Genomic DNA, 23,631 nt, shown 5'->3' with positions numbered 1-23,631 from the left:
TTATTATTATTATTATTATTATTATTATTATTATTATTATTATTATTATCATTATTACTATTATTATTACTATTATTATTACTATTATTATTACTATTATTATTACTATTGTTATTATTATCATTATCAGTACTGTTGGAATCAATATTACTATTATTATCACTATTATTATTACTGTCATTATTGCTAATGTTGTTACTATTATTATTACTATTATTACTATTATTATTATTATATTATTACTATTATTATTATTATTACTATTATTATTATTATTATTATTATTATTATTATTATTATTATTATTATTATTATTATTATTATTATTATTATTATTATTATTATTATTATTATTATTATTATTATTATTATTATTATTATTATTATTATTATTATTATTATTATTATTATTATTATTATTATTATTATTATTATTATTATTATTACAGGTGAATGAAATGCATTCGACTAGAAGGTCTTGCAAAAATAAGCCTGACGTATTCTGCTACATCTGCGGTGAATACACCATAGTACCTAACAGGAATCAAGTCACAAGTTTCATAAAGCGTGTTTACCATTCTTATTTTGGTATTAATATTTTGTCTTCTTCGCGTCCCTTCCAAGCCAACCTCACAGTCCTGATTGCGAGACTCTAAGTTTGACGATCTTGAAATAAATTACTTAACGAATTATTAGATAAATAAATAAACAAACAAACGACTAGATAAATTAATAAACAAATGACTAGATTAATAGATAATAAACAAGTAGATAAACAAGATAGGCCCTCGACGGCTTATCTAGTGATGTTAATTCAAAAATATCTTGAAACCATTTAATGAAGTTCAAGATCTGAAAAATACTCGATACGTTGAAATATCCTTGAAATTCGATTGAGAAGGACAAGGAACCATCCATGGTCCTCTACAAACGAGAACGAGCACAGAGAATAAATCAGAAATGGGCTTTACCAAAGACAACCAGCATCTCCGTCCTTGGAAGCAACATGTAGGCGTTGTTGGAGTGATAAGGTTGATAAGAAACAGTAGCTCATAATTCGTTAGCCTCCTTAGATGTGGAGTGGGCTCGGACTGGGACTCCTGTGTTTCCTGCTCCACTTGCGCCACACACACACACACACCATGAGTACCATGAACACGAAGATTAGTGTTGCACATCGCCTGTTGAATGAATGACGATTTAACCCATTAAACTCCGATGACAAGATTCCTTGTCATTTGGTCAAATAAAACAAAAAATCATAAAACACCAAAATGTTTGATCAAACACCAGAAAAATATGACGTCAGTCCTCCTCGCTTCGCTCGCAGCGAAGCGAGGAGGACTGACGTCATATTTTTCTGGTGTTTGAGCAAACATTTTGGTGTTTTATGATTTTTTGTTTTATTTGACCAAATGACAAGGAATCTTGTCATCGGAGTTTAATGGGTTAAGAATGCGACCTTATTCTGGCCCTGAATGTAATATGTTGGATGTATTAGGGAAGAGTGTGGAGGCTCCAAGGAATAGGTGGAGGTACTTCGTGGTGCCTTTGAGTAGATGGGGGGGCGGGCAATGTCGACATGATGCTGAGGACGTATGTAGGGCCTCCGTCTGTCATGTCACGGAGCGTCTTGGCACCCACCGCAGTGTCGGGAAGACGTACACACACGCAAACACTTTCATTTATTTATGTATTTATTGAATATATATCAATCAATCAATCAATCAATCAAACAATCAAATCAGCCAACCTGAGTCCACTGCTGAACAAAGGCCTCCTTCATAGCATTCCATGATTCACATACCGCGCCATCCTCTGCGACGTCACTCCTGCAGACTTCTCAATCTCGTCTCTCCACCTTCTGTCTGGTCTCCCTCTTCCACGCTTCCCATCTCGCGGCGTCCACTCAGTAACACACTAGCTCCATCGCTCATTAGTCGTTCTCATTGACGTGTCCAATTTCATTTCCTCTCTTTCACTGCCTCCACAATAATTGTATATATATATATATATGTATGTATATATATATATATATATGTATATATATATATATATATATATATGTATGTATATATATATATATATGTATATATATATATGGTATACACAGTCCTGGCCTTGTGAATGAATTATTTATTGGCCAGACCTGTTAACCAGTTGTGGAGACAGAAGTGAAGAACTTACGCCAGGAGGCACAGAGCTGCAGCCGAAGTCGTCACCATTGTCCTTTGTGTTCAGCCTGTCAGGGCACGTAGGAGTTGGATTCGAACTCGGACCCGCGAGGCAAGGCTTACCGTTTCTTGTAATTGGTTAATTAACACTTTGCTTGGCAGAGACTGTTCCAAGCAGTAGCAAGAAAAAATGTGTTCCAGTTAATTTTTTTCTTTTTTTCATGACTTGTGTTTTGTATAATTTGAAATTTTATGTTCATCATGTGAAGTGGGATAATGGTTTTGCAAGAAACTGCAAACATACACAGATACACATGCATGTACACAGGCCAACTGTACACACACAAACACACACACGCGCACCCACAAGTATACACGTAACTACATTTACTCCAAAGCGCGCGCGTACGGGACAAATATGTGAAGTGCCATGATCTTGGACCACGTGTTGGATTCGAGGTCGACAGCTATTACAGTTCCGGATGAGAGCTCGTATGATTCAATCTATACGTAATTCTATGACTGCATACACAATACCCGGGCGCGCGCACACACACACACACACACACACACACACACACACACACCTATCATTCATTTACTCAAAGGAAACAGTAAGGGCGCACTGATGCTTTTGAAAAGCTGAGGAGGCTCGATATCGGACCCACGGAGTATGCAGGGCAAGATGCTTACCACCATACCAACAAACTATGTATGTGTGTGCAGATGCACGCGTGCAAGTGTGTAGGAAAGTTTGTATTTGATACATCCGGTCTCCATGTCTTAACCCGTTCAACTCCGATGACAAGATGTCTTGTCATTTGGTCAAATAAAACAAAAAATCATAAAACACCAAAATGTTTGATCAAACACCAGAAAAATATGACGTCAGTCCTCGCTTCGCTCGCGAGCGAAGCGAGGACTGAGCGTCATATTTTTCTGGTGTTTGATCAAACATTTTGGTGTTTTATGATTTTTTGTTTTATTTGACCAAATGACAAGACATCTTGTCATCGGAGTTGAATGTCTTAATTGTCCAAAATCTGATCACATGTCGATTTGAACGTAATGATCGAAGTAATATAATCCCTCTGCATGCTTTGAATGCAGTGTATTGTTTTTATATTGATGCATGTGGTCTTTTTTATTCTTATATTGGGTCATGTATTGTTTAGGATTTATCCTTTTTATAGTTTACGCCTCTATTCTGGTGACAATTTAAAGCACCGTATGTGTGTGTGTGATTCACCATGGTCTTTGGATCACGTGTTGGACTCGTGATTGACTGTTATTAACCTCCCGGACGAGAGCTCAGAGCTCGTATATGACCGATGTATGGGTAATACTGTGACCTTACGCGCACACATATCCCCAACTCCCTGCCCACGAGAGTTGGAGTAACAACCCGCAGCGCAGCGATACTGAAACTATTTCAGCCCTGGGTGGGATTCGAGCCCGGACCGCCGTAGTGGCAGACGAGAACTCTAACCACCGCGTCACGAGGTTGTGTGTGTGTGTGTGTGTGTGTGTGTGTGTGTGTGTGTGTGTGTGTGTGTGTGTGTGTGTGTGTGTGTGTGTGTGTGTGTGTGTGTGTGTGTGTGCGCGCGCGCGAACAGTTCACCAATGGTGCCACAGGTAAGATCCCGTTGTTTTGCCTTGGCGTATGCCTACTTGCTTCACTGTGGGGTAGGTTTCACGGCGTGGTAAAACTGGCCTTTCTGGACTTGAAGGACCTTGGCTCCTCACCTCGATCTCGTCCTACTCATTGCCACGACTCTCCTCCCTTCCCTCCCTCACTCCTCCTCCTCCTCCTTTACTTTAGATTCTTAACTTAAGCCTAACAGACTTCGTATTCGGTTCTCCAACATGTTTCCCGAGTTTTATTTTAGATTTATGCTCCATTAGTGCTTATATGCTTTGTGATACAATGATGTTTATATAGATGATGCACTGCGTAGTCCGGTACCTCCCGAAATATTTTTGATGCGCAGTTTTACTTGCGGTCGAGCGCCCGCTCGCTCAAACGTGTGTGCGTACAAAGGGAGGAGCAGATAATTGCAGTCAGAGTTGATAAGGGAGAGATAAGAAAGGTAGCAGAATAGTGGTATAGTGAAAGTTAAACATGGCTGTGTTGTATGTATATATATATATATATATATATATATATATATATATATATATATATATATATATATATATATATGTGTGTGTGTGTGTGTGTGTGTGTGTGTGTGTGTGTGTGTGTGTGTGTATACTGTGAACGACATGCGTCGCATAGCCATCTCTTTTGGTGGATCTGGTTCATGCAAGACAAAGTGACACATTTTGGGCAAAATGGGGTTTCGATCGATCAAGACAACTATCACTCCCCTAAACCCCTTCCAAAGTCTGTTCTTTAGTTCAGTAAACTCGTCTTTTTTCAAACAAAGTCACGTGCGGAAGGGGTGAAGAGTTCTGCCTGCAGAGACAATGATGAGCAAACTGATAGATAACTTGAAGCAGCAGCCTTTTTCTAAAAATAGAAATAAATAAAGAAATTCAACAAATAGAAATAGAGAGATAGGAAGATATAACATAAGGAAGGAAGGGTAGAAAATTAGAAAACAAATAGATAAAGCAAGGTTTACACGCTACGATAAATTGTAGCGATTTATTGTAATGAAACCTTTTCATTACAATAAATCGCTACAATTTATCGTAGCGTGTAAACCTTGCTTTATAATAAAAACGTTCGAAATCTGACTTGCCAACGTGATCTACTGAACTTCACGAGCCAGCTCTATGTTTCAAGTACTCCTCACTCTCTGGTGCTTGCGAGACTGAAAGTGCTTTGAGGCGAGCACCAGGGAGCGAGTCTGAGCAGGACTGGCTTTACTAGATATCCCAAAGGGAAAATGGTGTGACGACACCGAACGACAAAACCAAGAACGATCAGAAAACGGGCGCTATCGCAAGGGGAAACTACTAAATTTTACCAACAATTTCCCACACTTCATGTTTGTATGTTTATTTCAATAAAATTTAAATAAACTCATTTTCACATACAGAATAAAAGACATCATTCTTACCTTAAGGATGATTAGCATTTTAAGGCTGAGGTTTGAGATGCATACAACTATTCGGAGTTTGACTGGAGCTAATACCCTGCAAGACGATAAAACAGAGTATAGTGACGGTAATGTCTGTTCCTTGTAGTTATATAGCAGATGCAGTCCCTAAGACCAGACGTTAGAGTGTCCTAGACTAACTAGACCAATTTACTGCGGGAGGGGGTGGGGTTGAGGGATTAAAAGGTTGGATTCTATCAAAGCTCAAGCTAAACACATTCGTGTATCTTAATCACAATTAGATATTCAAATGTCTCAATTGCAGTGTTCAGTATTTGAAATGATATCTTATCGAAAGTAATCATTGATTTGTTAAACTTTAAACAAGGTACGCTACACACGCACACACACGCACACACACACACACACACACACATATATATATATATATATATATATATATATATATATATATATACATATATATATACGTATATACATATATATATATATATATATATATATATATATATATATATATATATATATATATATATATATATACATACTGAAGTTGTGTCAGTCTTCAGCGTGCACTTGCCTTTGCACAAACTATCCAGCTGTACCAGATCTAGAATAGGTCTGTACCCAAGTACTTGTTACCTAATACCTGAGCATATGCAAACGGGTATTTGAACAGTGAAATAAAAATTCTTCTTCCAAGTGGGTTGGGGTATCTTCTTCCTATGTCGTCACCGTTACTTTTGACTTGTGTTCTTGGACCGTCTGTGAGACTTTTTAAATGTTTCCTAACTTCGTTATGTATTCTATGGAAAATCCAAGCATGTCTCTTATTGTAGATCAATATACGTTTCTTTCTGTATTTTGCTCTCTCTCTCTCTCTCTCTCTCTCTCTCTCTCTCTCTCTCTCTCTCTCTCTCTCTCTCTCTCTCTCTCTCTCTCTCTCTCTCTCTCTCTCTCTCTCTCTCTCTCTCTCTCTCTCTCTCTCCCTTTTCAAGAGGGTCAGCACCATAGACTTTAGTTTGAACCACTTGACCAACGACTGGTCGACGATGTCTTCATTTTAATTTTTTTTTTTTCTAAAATACTTCAGCTCTACGGGTAGCATAGTATTGATTCTGTATTTGCACTCGTCCTGCGCGTTTATTTGCTAGAGCAACACATAGTAGCGGCCCAATGGGTTATGAGGATATGTTACGAAAACCATAGAAATGTCACATTACATTACAGTATATATACAACTCTTTATGACATCGATAAGTAAATCTTATGCACACTTGCACGTGTGTACAAAGAGGGTGGATGGGATTACGAAGGCTGTGTGTGTATGAAAAATGTAATCAATACATTCAATTTGATTAATTTGTAATGGATTAGAAATGGGGCGTTTTTTTTATATACGTATTTGGTCAAATAGTGCGTCCACAGTGATTATATGCCTAGAAATACATCAAATACAGGTAGGGGCGCCCACATACTTTCTTGTGGTGTACGCACAAGGTATAAAGGGCTATAGGGAGACAACCAAGCGAAGCTTATCCACCTGAGGGGTTCGGAAATGTTTTGAGTTTTTGCCACTTTTTGGTTGCCTTTTTGACATACTTAGGTCCATTAATTTTAGAAGTGAATTGCAGCCTTTTATTGAGGGGAAAACTAATGTAATTGTGTATCTTTCATTAAACATAAGTACCGGTGTATAGTAGTCTATTGCCCTGACTTGAATATGCAATGAATGGTTCAATGAGTTATAAAACAGTTTATTTTATATATTTATCAACTACATACAGTAATTGTTTATGACAATATTATGCATATATAGTAGTTGTAATAATAATGCCAATAGAATGTAGATATCATATGGATAGTACAAAAATTATATTCTATTATTTCATGTATTATGTATCCGATATTCATTAAATTCTTCACCAAAATCTACTCTGGCTTACTTTTAACACAGCATGACTTCGTAAATTTACATTATATTTGTCAGTGGGAATGTGTTTTTTTTTCATATTAAACCACTGATGCTTTACCACGTTTCTAATGTATGTAAAACATCTACATTTTTCATTGAAAGTTGAGGGTTTTAGAAGGGAAAAATGTTTGAATAGGGGACCTTGTATGCTTGTAATGTCCAAACTGGACGCACGTGCGTCCGGTGCGTCCGCCTGCGGGCGCCCCTGAATACAGGATGCTCACGACCGCTGACCTAGTTCGTGCGTGACCGTTAATGTTCAGAGCGCACTCCGAATGCTCTCCGATTTTTTGGTCCAACGAAGAACGAAGAAGAAGAAGAAAAGTAAGGCGCCAAATTTTAAACCCGCAAAGTGCTTACGTCATAATGCTCGTGCACGCGCGCTTCGTGCGAGACCCAAAGAACCCAGAAATCCTTAAGGGGGTTTTACACGGTCAAACATCTTGGCCAACACTTTTGACAATACGGTGTTTGAGAGTATATTTGAACATGTGAAAGGGGTAAACATGTTGAACCAACGTGCTGGACAGATGTCTGATCTGGACTGACTTTTGTGGGCGGAGCTTGCTCGTTCATGTCCATGCATGAACGTCAGAAAACGCATCAGTCTCCAACCGTCATACATAATCAAATCTCGCAGAGGTAACATCTATAGCAGCTCCTTCAGTGACAGACTTACCGATTATTTCCGAAATGAATAATACGTGTGCCGTTAAGGACAAGGAAAGGGAAATTATGGTGGATTTCATTGACCTATATAGGAAGCATATAGCATTGTGGAAGGTAAAATCGAAAGAATACTCTAATAGGAATTTAAGAAGTAAAGGTATATATGAATTGTATGGAAAGTTAAAAGAACTTGACCCTCAGTGCACGCGGGATGATGTGATGAAAAATAAATAAATAAATAAATAAACTGTCTTCGTAGTTCCTTAAGAAGGTATGATAAGTTTCTGGTATAATCCTAGATAAGGTGCTAGTTGCGATAAGAGCTGAAAATCTCGAGTGTTGCAGAGATCTGTCCGTTGCTAAAAACGCAATGTTGTGCTCAGCTTTTCATGGGGGCTAATGGACTTTCTCATAACGGTGTCTTTACAAGTAATGAATGGAGTGACCAAATTCAGAATTTCTAAATATGTTGATTCGTCCATGTTCATATAATTGCGCCAATCATCTGGGTGTAATTTCAGCTCCTTCATTAAGTTGGTATGAGAAATGTGGCCCCTTTTCAGTAACTAGTCCTTTCTCCACTTTGAACGCTTCCTTTTCTTTTCGTTGAGGGCAATCACTATCCTAACTGCCATCACCTCGTCTTGAGTAAGGGACATATTGCCCCTTCTCCTATTAGCACCGACTAAGGTTGTGTGTCTGCTTGTTTGGTCTAAACGTGTAACAACCCTTCAAGTATGTTATGTTGGAGGTTTGATGAGCGAGTTGGCCAACATGTTTGATTGTGTAAAACCCCCTTTACTGCGTGAGGGAATGATTTTAAGTTTGTATATACTGTATGGCCTAGAAAGAGTATGATATATAAATTAATATACAAAGTATAGCTATATATGTATTTCGATCGACATAATCACATCTCCAGTAACATGATTTTGCATCTCTGGTCGTTTGCTTGTGGTTGTGTGCCATAAGATATTCCTGTTCTATTTTTTGTGAAATAGATAACTAGAAAATAAATAAATAAGAAATAAAGAAATGAATTAATGAAATAATAAATAAACAAATAAATAAGCAAACAAACAAATAAGTTAATTCATATATAAATGAATAATTAAGATAAAATAAAGATAAAAAAAAAGCAAATCGATAACTTGGCCTCGGGTTTGTCAACATTGATTCAAGGTACACACTGTGTGTATGTACAAAAGTCAACAGGTGTTCCCGCGCATTACCGAAACGGGCGACCAAATGTAAACAAACCTAAACTTTAGATATCTGGAGAAAATGTGTTAATATTAAACGAAGGATTAGAGAGAAAATGAGTGGAGAGGCTTATATTTATAATTACACTGTAGTCATATTGTGCTTGTATCCTTGGCGCATATACTTTAGAGGTGGTTTGTTACCAAATGCGTTCGCAATTGCACAAGTATATTTCCGTGATTCACTACGGTTCAGGACATCGTGCCGTCTATTACTCTACCACTCAAATTGAATGAGGAAACAGTGAGTGCAAAAACTATACAAGAATTGAAGGTCAAACTGGATATTGAATGATACAAAAGCGGGTCACTACGAGCATAGCTCTCTTCCCGTAAAATACAACTAGGCCAATAATTAGGTAAATACACACATACACACGTGGCGCAGTGGTACAGTTCTCGGCTGCCACTACGGTGATTCGAGTTCGAATCCCGCCCAGGGCTGAAATAATTTCATTATCACTGCGCTGCGAATCGTTGCTCCAACTCTCGTGGACGGGGAATTGTGTGTGTGTGTGTGTGTGTGTGTGTGTGTGTGTGTGTGTGTGTGTGTGTGTGTGTGTGTGTGTGTGTGTGTGTGTGTGTGTAAGGTCACATCACCCATAGATCTGTCATATATGAGCTCTGAGCTCTCTTCCGGGAGGAAAATATCTGTCGATCATGAGTCCAACACGTGATCCAAAACCATGGTAAATCTCTTTCTCACACACACATACGAATCGATAGCGCAGCTGGTAGAGTTCCCGGCCGCCACTACGGCGGCCCGGTTTCGAATCCCGCCCAGGACTGCAAATCGTTACTCCACCTCTCGTGGGCGGAGAGTTGGGAGTGTGTGTATGTGCGTGTAAGGTCACGGCATTACCCATATATCGGTCACATATGAGCTTTGAGCTCTTCCAGGAGGAAAATTGCTGTCGATCACGAGTCCAACACGTAATCCAAGACCATGGTGAATCTCACACACACACATACACATTCGCTCCATCCTTTTGCTCAAGCAGTATGTTTATAATCATTTTGTTCGCTCATTCATTTATAGTCTGTTTCTGTTGGTCCCTCTTGTATATTACATTCACACTCCATCCCTTTGTTCCAAGCAGTATATGTTAAGATGATTATTATTTTGTTTCCTCGTTCATTAACCCATTAAACTCCGATGACAAGATTCTTGTCATTTGGTCAAATAAAACAAAAAATCATAAAACACCAAAATGTTTGATCAAACACCAGAAAAATATGACGTCAGTCCTCGCTTCGCTCGCTCGCGAGCGAAGCGAGGACTGACGTCATATTTTTCTGGTGTTTGATCAAACATTTTGGTGTTTTATGATTTTTTGTTTTATTTGACCAAATGACAAGAATCTTGTCATCGGAGTTTAATGGGTTAATAGTCAATTTCTATTATTCCTTCTTTAGCCTGGTTGTACTTATCCCTTTGTTTTGGCTACCGCTGCCAGGCTATTTCCTTCATGACCAAGGCACCTCGTCCCCCCGATAGCTAAGGAGTTTCTTGTCGTCATTATTCTCTAAATATTTTCTTTAAACCTTCGACCTAGCGACGGCCTTTGGTGATTTCATTTTGGCTGGCGCCAGATGATTTCATTCGTCTAAAGTGTGTGACACACTCGAGGCAAAATGAGGTTTCGGAAAAAAGATATCTGATATTCGACAAAATCAAATCTGTTAGTGACGTCACGATATCGACCTAGCCAACGACGGAAAAAAATGTCGTCAACAAAGATTTTTTTTTCCCTTTGGTCCTGAGTCTGTCAACAGTAAGAACAGCTCTAACTCTACAACAATTTTATAGAAATTGTACAAAGCTCTAGAGAAAATTATTGAAATATATATACATACATATATATATGTATATATATATATATGTGTGTGTGTGTGTGTGTGTGTGTGTGTGTGTGTGTGTGTGTGTGTGTGTGTGTGTGTGTGTGTGTGTGTGTGTGTGTGTGTGTGTGTGTGTGTGTGTGTGTGTGTGTGTGTGTGTGTGTGTGTGTGTGTGTGTGTATTTACTTAGTTGTATTTTGCGGGAAGGGGAGCTATGCTCGTGTTGTCCCGCCATTGTATCTCTCAGTGTCTAGTTTGCTTTTAAACTCGTGAATGGTTTTTGCGCTTACTATTTCATTATCCAGTTTGTTCCAAGTGTCTAAAACTCTATGTGGAAAACTGCTTTCCTTCAGTTCTCTTCTATAGCTATGTTTTCTTAATTTCCTTCCATGTCCTCTTGTGTTTCTCTTGTCCTAGTTTAGTAATTCATCTCTATCAAGTATCTCTGTGCCTTTCATGATTCTGTAGATGGTCAGTAGGTCTCCTCTCTCTCTTCTTTCCTCCAGTGTCGGTAGCTCCAGTTTAGCCAATCTCTCCTCGTATGATAGGTTTGCAAGTGCAGGTGCCATTTTTGTAGCTGCTCTTTGGATTCTTTCTATTTTCTTTATATTCTTTTTGGTACTGGGGGACCACAATGTCGCCGCATACTCTAGTCTAGGCCTTATCAATGTAACCAAAATTTGTTTTATCATGTCTTCGTCCAGGTAACCAAACGCCACTTTTATTGATCTTAGCAAGTTGTAAGTCTCCCCGACAATTTTGTTAATCTGTGTATCATAGGACAAGTCGTTTGTGATAATAACTCCCAAGTCTTTTTCGGATCCTACTTTCTTTACTTCCTTGGTTCCAATTGTATAATTTCTTGATATTCTGTTTTTGCTTTTTCCAAATTCCATTATGCTACACTTCTTAGTATTAAAATCCACTTCCCAATTCTGACTCCAGCTCCATACCCTATTCAGATCTTCTTGCAGTGCTTCACAGTCCTTATCAGTTTCTACTTTCTTTAACAGTTTGGCGTCATCAGCAAAGAAGCTCATGTAACAGTTCACGCCCTCGTCCATATCATTCATATAGATAGCAAACATTATTGGAGCCAGTACAGATCTTTGCGGTACTCCACTGATCACCTCTTTCCAATCTGAATATTTTTCTCTGAGTACTTCTCTCATCTTTCTTCCAGTCAGGAAGTCCTCCATCCATTTTAGTAGGTTCCCTTGTATTCCTCCTATGTGTTCCAGTTTTTTCAGTAATTTTCTGTGTGGTACTATGTCAAATGCTTTTAGCAAGTCTAGGAATGCACAATCAGCCCATCCGTTTCTTTCTTGCACTATGTCTATTAGTCTTGAGTAGAAGCATATCAAGTTTGTGGTGCATGATCTACCTTGTCTGAACCCGAATTGTCTTGGATTTAATATGTTGTTACCTTCCAGGTGTTTTACCCATCTATTCTTGATGATTTTCTCACAAATTTTGGCTATAGTGCTTGTTAATGATACTGGTCTATAGTTGGTGGGTTCTTCCTTGTTTCCTCCTTTATATATTGGTACAATGTTAGCATTTTTCCAGTCATTAGGTATCTTTCCTTCCTTGAGTGACCTATTTATTATGATGTGTATTTTATCCGTTAGCTCTTCTTTGCATTCTTTTAGAATCCAATTTGCAATTCCATCCGGGCCATGTGATTTTCTGACGTCCAGTTTTGATAGATGTTCTGATATTTCTTTTTGTGATGTTGTAAATTCACTCATGTGTGTGTGTGTGTGTGTGTGTGTGTGTGTGTGTGTGTGTGTGTGTGTGTGTGTGTGTGTGTGTGTGTGTGTGTGTTTACCTAGTTGTACCTAGTTGTACCTAGTTGTATTTTACGGGAAGGGGAGCTATGCTCGTGGGTCCCGTCTTCATATCTCATTTTATCTAAACTATTTTTAAATTCAATTTTGTGTGTGTATGTGTGTGTGTGTGTGTGTGTGTGTGTATTCACCTCGGATCTGCTGCAGCCTCTTTTCGAGACTGCCAGACACCACCCTACGGCAGTGAGCTCAGAGCTCATTATTAGCAGATCTCTGGGTAGGTCTGAGACCACTCACACTCCACACACCGGGAATGCAAGGTCACAACTCCTTGACTAACGTCCCGTACCTACTCGCTGCTAGGTGAACAGGGGCTACACGTGAAAGGAGACAAACCCAACTTGTCTCCGCCCGGCCGGGGAATCGAACCCCGGTTCTCCGGCATGTGAGGCCAGTGCCTTACCAATCCGCCACCGGGCCGTGTGTGTGTGTGTGTGTGTGTGTGTGTGTGTGTGTGTGTGTGTGTGTGTGTGTGTGTGTGTGTGTGTGTGTAATCCATCCCTGCGTGCCAGACATTCTTGTAAAATCACGGTACGAAAGTAACCTACATGCCTAGCGTCATTGGTACAGAGGTGTAGAAAATAAGTTACGCTGAGGGGAAAGTTCCAGTTAACCCATTCAACTCCGATGACAAGATGTCTTGTCATTTGGTCAAATAAAACAAAAAATCATAATAAAACAACAAAATGTTTGATGATCAAACAGCACCAGAAAAATATGACGTCGTCAGTCCTCCTCCTCCTCGAGGAGGAGGAGGACTGACGACGTCATATTTTTCTGGTGCTGTTTGATCATCAAACATTTTGTTGTTTTATTATGATTTTTTGTTTTATTTGACCAAATGACAAGACATCTTGTCATCGGAGTTGAATGGGTTAACAGCAGTCTATCCTTCACCATTCGAGAAGAATCTCTACCCCAACAAATATGAGTCACTGTGACATCGTGAAGCAACCCCGTTAGTAACTACTCTCCTCAAACTAGCACACATTCTTTATACAGCAACACTTTCGTTGCGTGTTATGACTTTATTATTTATTACAGCTGTCGTAAAACGATTCCTCTCAGTTATGAGAACTCTTGCATACTACTACGCACTACTGTAACCGTTGTGGTGCATTCAAGGCGTCAACTCTACACTACCGAGGTAAAAAATCGGTATCTGGCGATACATTGAACTCGATCGAAGTGTTTACATAAACCATTCGAAGCGGAATGAAATCTCCACTCCAAATCAGACCCCACTACTGTTGCTAGACTATATGTATATATATATGGTAAAAAAAATTCTCTGATAGTACTCCTGGATATCGAATTTAGAAATCTAGAAGAATAATTATTGCAGTTTACTGTACTTCTCAATTCGTGTAAAATTACACCATATATCGATTTTGTTCTGAAAAAAAATCAGGTATTATTGACAATTGTACATAACAGTGTTTTTTAAACGAAAGACTGGTTTCCAAAACGTGAATGAAATATAATTCAAGAAGCCCAGACATAAAACTGCATTAGTAATGCCGCTGCCCGCTTCCCCTCCCCACTCTCCTCCTTCACTAACCGTTATCGCCTTTGCCAGCATTGACGTCGGTTTCAGAGAGAGAGGGAGGGAGAGAGATTTCAAGCTAATATACTATGATCCGTGAAGGGCATTTGTTGAGCACATTAACCATACTTTATTTAATCCTTACTCGCCAGGCGAGTTTTTCAGGGTAAACTGAATAAACTATAAATATTTTTCACAAACATAGACGATAGTAACGTATCTTATCAATGTTGCACATTGATAAATGGGGTGACCCTTAACATATTAAATTTATCTTGAATATTTGCTGTCAGCAACAGTATATATACATCTTTTCGTCATTATTAAACCTCTCGCGTCTTATCTAAACGGGTTATTAAACCCAGTTCCTCAACATGGCGTGCCCAATTTGTTGTTGCCAAAAATCCTTCACGTAGTGACAGAAAACATCTTTGCATCGACCGTTCTCAGACAGTAAACTAGTATACCGAATTAGATCTCTATACCCTTCCCCGCACCGACATGGTGAATGATCTTGTTAATCCATTTAACTCCAATGACAATATTCTTGTCATTTGGTCAAATAAAACAAAATCGTAAAACACCAAAATGTTTGATCAAACAGCACCAGAAAAATATGACGTCATATTTTTCTGGTGCTGTTTGATCAAACATTTTGGTGTTTTACGATTTTGTTTTATTTGACCAAATGACAAGAATATTGTCATCGGAGTTTAATGGGTTAACTACAGTGTATTTTCTACCTTTGACCTGAAAACTGCATATTATCGAATTCCAATAAGAGAAACTGATCGAAAGTATACGGTATTCGAAGCAAATGGCCAGCTTTACCAATTTTGTTGGATACTCTGGTGTTACAAATGGTGTCGCTGTGTTCCAATAAGAAATGAATAAACTCGTGGAAGAAGAAAATCTTAAGGGCACATTCCCATACCTAGATGATATCACTATTACAGGTCATACTCAAACAGAATACGATGAAGATTACGAAAGATTGATTAAATGTGTTAACCGTCGAAGACTGACACTTAATGAAGCTAAAACTATTAAGCGCCTGTGTCGTCGATTAACCCATTAAACTCCGATGACAAGATTCTTGTCATTTGGTCAAATAAAACAAAAAATCATAAAACACCAAAATGTTTGATCAAACACCAGAAAAATATGACGTCAGTCCTCGCTTCGCTGCGAGCGAAGCGAGGACTGACGTTTGTAGGACATGTCATCTGGCTCAATCTCGGGAACTGGCGCAGTAGCGGCCTGACTAAAGCTAGGTACAATCAACGCTTGGAGGAAAGTGTTGAGCTTTTGAAGCGCTTAAACCTTCCCAGCACAGCCTTAACTCTTGCTCCCTGTCTGCGGATATATGGGGTCCAGGTGAGATCACAATCCAGTGTGCTACCCAGCACACAGGCATGATCTTTAACTGAGATTTTTGTGTTATTTATCTTAAGAGGAATGTTTGTGATTGTTCTGTTGGTTTTCTCACAGCAGAAGTATACAGGTTTGCATTTACACGTGCTGGTCTTAATGCGCTACTGTTGCTTCCATGTATGTACCCCGTCTAGTATTTTCTGCATTATGTGTAACACTCTGCAGCGTTACACGTAACACCAATAGTGTCGTCCGGATACGAAAGACTAAGACCCTGGTTGCGTGGGTAATCTGGTTCTAGCAGGTCATTCGTAGATAGATTGTATAGATTGGGGGTAAGGACTGGCCATTGAGGCACTCCAGCCTTTCTGTATACAAGTTCGGAACAGGCAGCCCTGCCACTTTATTTTTATTGTCCTGTCGTCCAGATAATTGCAGAGTAACGGTGAGAAAAAACAGGGCAAAGATAAAATTGTGGTAAAATTTGCACTGAAAGCCTTCATGCCAGACAGTATCGACTACCTTTTCCACATCCTTACAAACCAAATTAGCCTTAACCCATTCAACTCCGATGACAAGATTCTTGTCATTTGGTCAAATAAAACAAAAAATCATAAAACACCAAAATGTTTGATCAAACACCAGAAAAATATGACGCTCAGTCCTCGCTTCGCTCGCAGCGAAGCGAGGACTGACGTCATATTTTTCTGGTGTTTGATCAAACATTTTGGTGTTTTATGATTTTTTGTTTTATTTGACCAAATGACAAGAATCTTGTCATCGGAGTTTAATGGGTTAATATCCTTAGTGGGTGGGTCGTCCTCTTCAAGAACTCCCACCCCCAACAAATATCGCATCACTATCGTAGACCCCTCTGAAAATTCGCTTATTTTGCCAAGTGAATACAAAATTTCTCTGACAAAACCAAATCTATGGTTAACGCTAAAACATTTCCTCTGGATGTAACTGCACTAACAGCATTCACTTTCATCAAGAAACAACTAGAGATCGCCACTCTACGATCAAAAGACGAGAACTTACCTCTGAAGTGGTTATATTTGTACTGAACTAAGGTGATCGTCCCGTGATATTTATGTGAAGAACGCAAAAAGGTAACGAAGTGTATTATCCCCCTGTCGAAAAGGAAGCCACTGCTATCATAGAAGTAGTACGTGAGTGGCCTTATCTCCTTGCTCGACTTCTCTTCACGTTGATTATTGATCAGCGGTCCGTGGCTTGATAACAGAAGACGGACGAAAGTTAAGAACAAAAAGGTATATGAGTGGAGAATGGAACTATACTCGTTGCACCGAGAAATGGCCGTTAGGGCGGAGCACTGGGAGTCTCCCTGTGGTGCCACATATAATTATTTTATAAATTTATTTTATTCTATATTTCTATTTTATAATTTTACAATGTTGCCACATATAATCATATATATATATATATATATATATATATATATATATATATATATATATATATATATATTGTCACACACCACCACTGAGGTAAAAATCAAAGCAATGTTTTCTATACAAAGGTTTCGTTTCCTCGAGTCTAGACATGGCATATGAGCAAGAGAGAGCGACGTTGCTGCTACATCTAATCTCTGGCCCCGCCCCCCTCACACTGCATTCAGAAAACATTGCATCCACACTCGCACGTTCTCGCCATGGATGACCATGTGTGGCAACACCGGGAAATCTCCTAGCCCCGCCTTAGCGGTCATTTCTTGTTGCGCTGACTATAGAGTCTTTCAGTTACACTATCCTGTACCGACCTGTTAAAGATAACGTGACTCCTTGACACTTTAACTCGGTCTTTCTGTTGCTCAACAATATCATCATCAACATCAACTGATACTGGATTGTGTCACCCTGGAAGAACCCGCTTGCTGCATTTTGTAAGAGCCAGAAATCTTCTACTCTTGACGGAAGATGTAAAAAGGATATGTTCTACATGTAAAATCTCTCCAGGAGGGATAGTCATTAAGGCTATGCAACCGATTGAACGGTTGAGCATTGGTTTCAAAGGACCATTACCATCCTCTTCATGTAACAAGTAAATACTTACAGTAGCTGATGAATACTCTTGTTTGCCATTTACTTATCTATATCCTGATATGCATACAGCAACTGCGATATATTGTTTAGAACAGATATTTGTTTTCTGCGTGTGGCAAATTCCATTCACTTTGATCGGGATTCTTCATTTTTGTCTCAGGAACTCAAGAATCATCTCTCTCAAAAGGGGATAGCAACAAGCAAGCCCTCACATGGGATCATATGCACAATTATAATAAAAGAAAAAAAAAAAATGGTGGCTAAACAATCTTCCCATTAGGAGTGGCATTTGATCCCTTTTCTCTCGAATACTTTCCGACTCTCTCTCTCTCTCTCTCTCTCTCTCTCTCTCTCTCTCTCTCTCTCTCTCTCTCTCTCTCTCTCTCTCTCTCTCTCTCTCTCTCTCTCTCTCTCTCTCTGTCGCTCTCTCGCTCTCTGTAATTCACCAATGTCTTGGATCACGTGTTGGTCACGTCATCGACAGCTATTTCCCTCCCGGAAGAGAGCTTGGAGCTCATATATGACCGATCTATGGGTAATGCTGTGATCTTACACGCACACACACACCACATTTCCCGCCCACGAGAGTAACGACTCGCAGCGCAGTGATACTGAAATTATATCAGCCCTGGGCGGGATTCGAACCCCGACCGCGGAAGTGTGTGTGTGTGTGTGTGTGTGTGTGTGTGTGTGTGTGTTTGTGCGTGTGTGTGTACTTGCCTAATTGCACAGTATTTACCTAATCGTAGCATACACAGAATGAATAGCACTTGTGGAGTGTGTATGTTCACGTGTTTACCCACAACTAGCATTTGAAGTTGTGCTTATGGGGTCCCGTTTCTTTGCCTCCACCCATCAAACTTTGCCTTGAACTAATTTATGCTGTTGGCCTAAATCATATTTTCATAAAACTTGTTCCCTAAATCGTCCATGTGATTTTTTTTTTTATTATCATTATAACCTTTAGTTGATCATTCATCGTCATTATTTATTCACCTCTCTCTCTTTCTTCATCCAACGTGGGAAGACCAATTTTGTCGATACTTCCTCTTATGTCTTGTCGCCTAGACTTAGAGGGGATTTACAGGTCTAACGGTTCGTCGAACGCGGTTCGACAGACACGTGTTTAAAGTGATGTGTGAACGGGGTATTTGGTTGTCGAACACGGTTCGACAACCAAATACCCCGTTCACACGTTCACACATCATTTTAAACACGTGTCTGTCGAACCGCGTTCGACGAACCGTTAGTCCGTGTAAATCCCCTCTTAAGGTCATTTTGTATTCTCTCTATTTCCTTTGTATCTTTCTTTAGGTATGATGGCCACACGATTCCTACATACTCCAGTCTGGGAAGAATCAGACTTTCAGTAACCTTTTTCATCATTTCCTCTTTCATGTAATGAAAGGCTACTCTGTCATTCTCCTTATATAACTCTCTGGCAATAAGTCATCCCTCATTAACAAGTCCCCCGATCCTTTTCTTCCTTTGTTTGAACTATTGGTTAATTTCCTATTTCGTATATTCTCGTCGGTCCTTCCCTACTTTGGTCTGGTTCCAATGTTTTATATATTTTTTTATTCTAAATTAATTTCCTGCTTCTGACTCCATCTATATACCTAATCTAGGGCTTCCCGTTACAATGTGCAATCCTCGTCGCTCTGCACTTCCTTCCTAACCTTGGCGTCGTCTGCTATATTTTGCATTGCTATATTTTCCATTAAGTATATAATTTGTACACAAAAGGAACATCACAGGTGCCCTGTGGCAGTCCCCTAGTCACTCATGTCCTTTTTTTTTCTAATGTTCTCACACGTTTACCTCAAAATAAATCATATCTGCCCGTTTCCGCCGGAAATCCTTCAAGGGGACACGTCCCCTCCAGCCCCTGATTAGCTGAGAGACTGGTGACGTCAAAGCAACGGAGACGACTGATTGGCTGAGAGTGGTGTCTTCACGGCAACTAGGACGACTGATTAACTGCGAGCAAAAAGAGATCGCCCGAAGGTCTGATCACACGCGTAGCGGGGTCGGGCACAGCCGTTGCTCGTCAGTTAAAGAAATAAATTACCCGTTTCAATGTATTTCATTTGAGGCTTCCCATCTTTTGTGTGGCACTTTGCCAAATGCCTTTTGCAAGTCTAGAGGTAAATAATCGATGTTTATTGGCAGTTGCCGACAGGTCTATTAAAACACACACAATGTGAGTACAGAGCTTATCAGTACGACGTTTCACGTGTCAGAGCTTTATCACGTACATACAGTTGATAGAGCAAAGGAAACGAAACGAAACGTCATATAATAAAAGCTGCGTTCTCACGTGGTTTTTCTTTTCGTACAAATAATCATTGGTGGGCAGCGATAAATTTTGCGATAAAGCGATAATGATAGAGCAATAAATAGTCCTATAACGATGAAGCGATAAATTTCCAAGATACTTTAAAGCGATAAGCGATAAATCCTGCGATAAATCCAAAAATACTCTATTTTTGCTACTTATGCATTTAAAAGCCTTTTTTTTTTTTTTTTTTTTTTTTTTTATACAATTAAAACACCATATCTGTTTGCCGCGTAACAATGAGCCTGTAACCTCCCGCCGCCCGTAACGGTTTTTCGTCTTCTACTTTATCGCTGGATTTATCGCGGGAAATTTGAAAGCGATGAATATAAGCGATAAATTTTCAGGTCTTGCGATAAACGATAAGCGATAAATTTTCGGTTAAAGCGACATTATCTCTTTACTTATCGCAACGCCCACGACTGCAAATAATAAACCAATCCCTCTCGCGCAACACGTCTACTACTCCCGAAATTAAATTTCGTAGGCTGGATACCCAGGAGTCTTTTCTAAGTTAAAATTGGTTGTCAAGTAAGATTTCATTCTCTTCCAAGTATTTCATCTATCTTTTATATTTTTCACGTTTTTTTTTTTGTTTTTTTTTTTTTGGGGGGGGGGGGTATCCTACTGGTCAAGGGCAACCAACCAGAACCATTCACTCAAATAATCAGTCAACCAACCAATCAATCAATCAATCAGTCATTTCGAGTCCACTTCTGAACAAAGACCTCTCTCATACCATTCCAAAACTCGCACGACTGCATCATCCTCTGCAAAATGATTCCTTGTTCAAAAGCACACAAAGAGCTTGAGCTCATAGTAACGCAGAAAGTACTTCTCAGAGATATCGGTCAGCTCTCGCCTTGTCAACAATCATCGGTGCTGGAATCATATCCCAGGGTTGTGTGCTTCTACAAAGGATTACAAAGACGGAGCATGCCGACAGGTGACCTTTTGGTCCATATCTAGGTCGGATGCGAAAATAGTAATAATAATAATAAAATATTAAGTAAAAACTATAATAATGTAAATAACAAATAAAATACATAAATAAATGCATAGGTATAGTTAAATAATAAACAAACAGGTAAATAGAAAATAATAATAAATTGACATATAACTAATAATAAATGAAAATCAGACAGACAAATGATAACAAAACAAAAACAAATAATATAAAATAAATTATAATCATTACAGCATCTTGCTTAGGTGTTTATCTAAATGATTCTTAAAGCTTCGAACTGAACTACACTGCACCCAAGTCCCATTTTTTTTTTTTTTTTTTTTTTATGAAGTGATGAAAGGAAGGGAAGTACATATGTAACTTCAAACATCTCTTGGTGTAATTTCCCTACAGTAATTCAGGCACAAGGGGGTTGAATTTATATTGAGAATGATAAAATGCATGCATGGTGATTGAAAATTATCATTATCAATTTTCCACTTTCAGACGAGCGAAGCGAGGACTGACGTCATATTTTTCTGGTGTTTGATCAAACATTTTGGTGTTTTATGATTTTTTGTTTTATTTGACCAAATGACAAGACATCTTGTCATCGGAGTTGAATGGGTTAATCCCTTTTGAACTAATCTCGTAATAAATAGAAGTAATTTCTGACTTGAAGAATTTATATTTGTTGACGCAAAGTCTCGTGTTGTTCTTAGTCAAAATGGAAAGAACATTTTGAATATCGGAAATATGCTCCTCAAGAGTCTCACTAGCAATCAATGCATCATTGAGGTGCTTAAAGGTATTTCTCACATTAGCCTATAATGTGTCAATAAAGCGCTGAAAGATAGCCCCGGCGTTCTTCAAGCCAAAGGACGACATGTATAAGAATTCAAGCAAGCAAAAGGGCGTGCAAATCGCAGCCTTAAGCAAGGTTTACACGCTACGATAAATTGTAGCGATTTATTGTAATGAAAAGGTTGTTACAATTTGTCATTACGTGTAAAGCAAGGTTTACACGCTACGATAAATTGTAGCGATTTATTGTAATGAAAAGGTTGTTACAATTTGTCATTACGTGTAAACAGGAGATCGTAGCGATTTATCGCTACGATCTTCTGTTTACAATTTGTCATTACGTGTAGACAGGAGATCGTAGCGATAAATCGCTACGATCTCCTGTTACACGTAATGACAAATTGTAACAACCTTTTCATTACAATAAATCGCTACAATTTATCGTAGCGTGTAAACCTGGCTTTATGCCATAGAATAGATACTGGTGATTCCCCTCCAGTTTCATTTAAGGCGGGCGAGACCATTGACGGGTGAGAAGCTCAAGGCAGCTAAGGATGAATTCCAATTTTTGCTTAACGCAGGGATTATTCGACGTCCCAACTCACCTTGGACGTCTCTACTTCATTTGGTTGCAAAGAAAGAATCACATTCCTGGAGACCTTGTGGAGATTACAGAGGTCTGAATAACGTAACTGTAAATGACAAATATTCCATTCCACACTTGCGTTGTCTTACCATGTCTTTTAACAATAAGCACATTTTGACTAAGATTTACAACGAGCGTATCTGCAGATGCCTGTCGCTGAACAGGATATCCCTAAAGCAAGGTTTACACGCTACGATAAATTGCAGCGATTTATTGTAATGAAAAGGCTGTTACAATTTGTCATTACGTGTAAACCTTGCTTTACACGTAATGACAAATTGTAACAGCCTTTTCATTACAATAAATCGCTGCAATTTATCGTAGCGTGTAAACCTTGCTTTAGGGATATCCTGTTCAGCGACAGGAATCTGCAGATATGCACGTTGTAAATCTTAGTAAAAATATGCTCATTGTTAAGCGACATGGTGAGAGCGCAAGTGCGGTATAAGATATTTGTCATTTACAGTGGCGTTATTCAGACCTCGGTTATCTCCGCAAGATCTTCAGGAATGTGGTTCTTTCTTTGGAACCAAATGAAGTGGAGACGCCCAAGGTGAGTTGGAACGTCGAATGATCCCTGCGTTAAGCAAAAATTGGAATTCATCCTTAGCTGCCTTGAGCTTCTCACCTGTCAATGGTCTCGCCTTAAATGAAACTGGAGAGGAATCATCAGTGTCTATTCTATGGCATAAAGCCAGGTTTACACGCGTGCAAACCTAGCATAAAGTCCCTTGCATGGGCGCGATGAGTGCAGGGAATTCCGAAGGAAGAACAATGGCTCTTGAATCAATATTCCCATAATGCACCGCATGTAAAGAGGTAGTGACATCAGAAGTCTTAAGGGGAATGGTACATCCAGTGGACAAGTCAAGTAGATACCGGTTCTTACAATCTATAACACTGGTCAACTTCCTCAACCCCTCCTCTGATCCTGCCACAAACGCATTGTTGTCAGTAAACAACAGCTGGCTAATCTCCCACTTTTCTCCATTTTCCTTAACTTTTTCCAATCCCCGGCCCACTACCCTTGTATTCACCTCTCGCACCACCCCATCCATGTATAGATTGAACAGC

General features: G+C 39.2%; 1 protein-coding gene across 11 annotated transcripts in view; it reads right to left on the bottom strand.

Moving 5' to 3' along the window:
- The window catches only part of LOC143031975 (uncharacterized), a 39,366-nt gene extending 22,453 nt beyond the window's left edge, over positions 1–16,913 (bottom strand). For 2 of the 11 annotated variants that reach the window (XM_076196386.1, XM_076196389.1), the window contains exons 1-2: positions 16,799–16,912; positions 5,243–5,318 (exon numbers count right to left, since the gene is read on the bottom strand). The gene's annotated coding sequence lies outside the window, so the exon portion shown is untranslated. Of the gene's footprint in view, positions 1–4,917; positions 5,071–5,242; positions 5,319–16,798 lie in introns of those variants that run through there. The other 9 variants (XM_076196388.1, XM_076196382.1, XM_076196393.1 and 6 more) reach the window with 8 other exon arrangements.
- Positions 16,914–23,631: the final 6,718 nt, after the last annotated feature.

This window comes from Oratosquilla oratoria, chromosome 12, assembly GCF_046742065.1.
Source record: "Oratosquilla oratoria isolate Oo_2021 chromosome 12, ASM4674206v1, whole genome shotgun sequence".
In the NCBI taxonomy this organism is placed as follows: domain Eukaryota; kingdom Metazoa; phylum Arthropoda; class Malacostraca; order Stomatopoda; family Squillidae; genus Oratosquilla; species Oratosquilla oratoria.
Note: the sequence above shows the minus strand (reverse complement) of the source record. Positions and strands in the feature narration are given on the sequence as shown.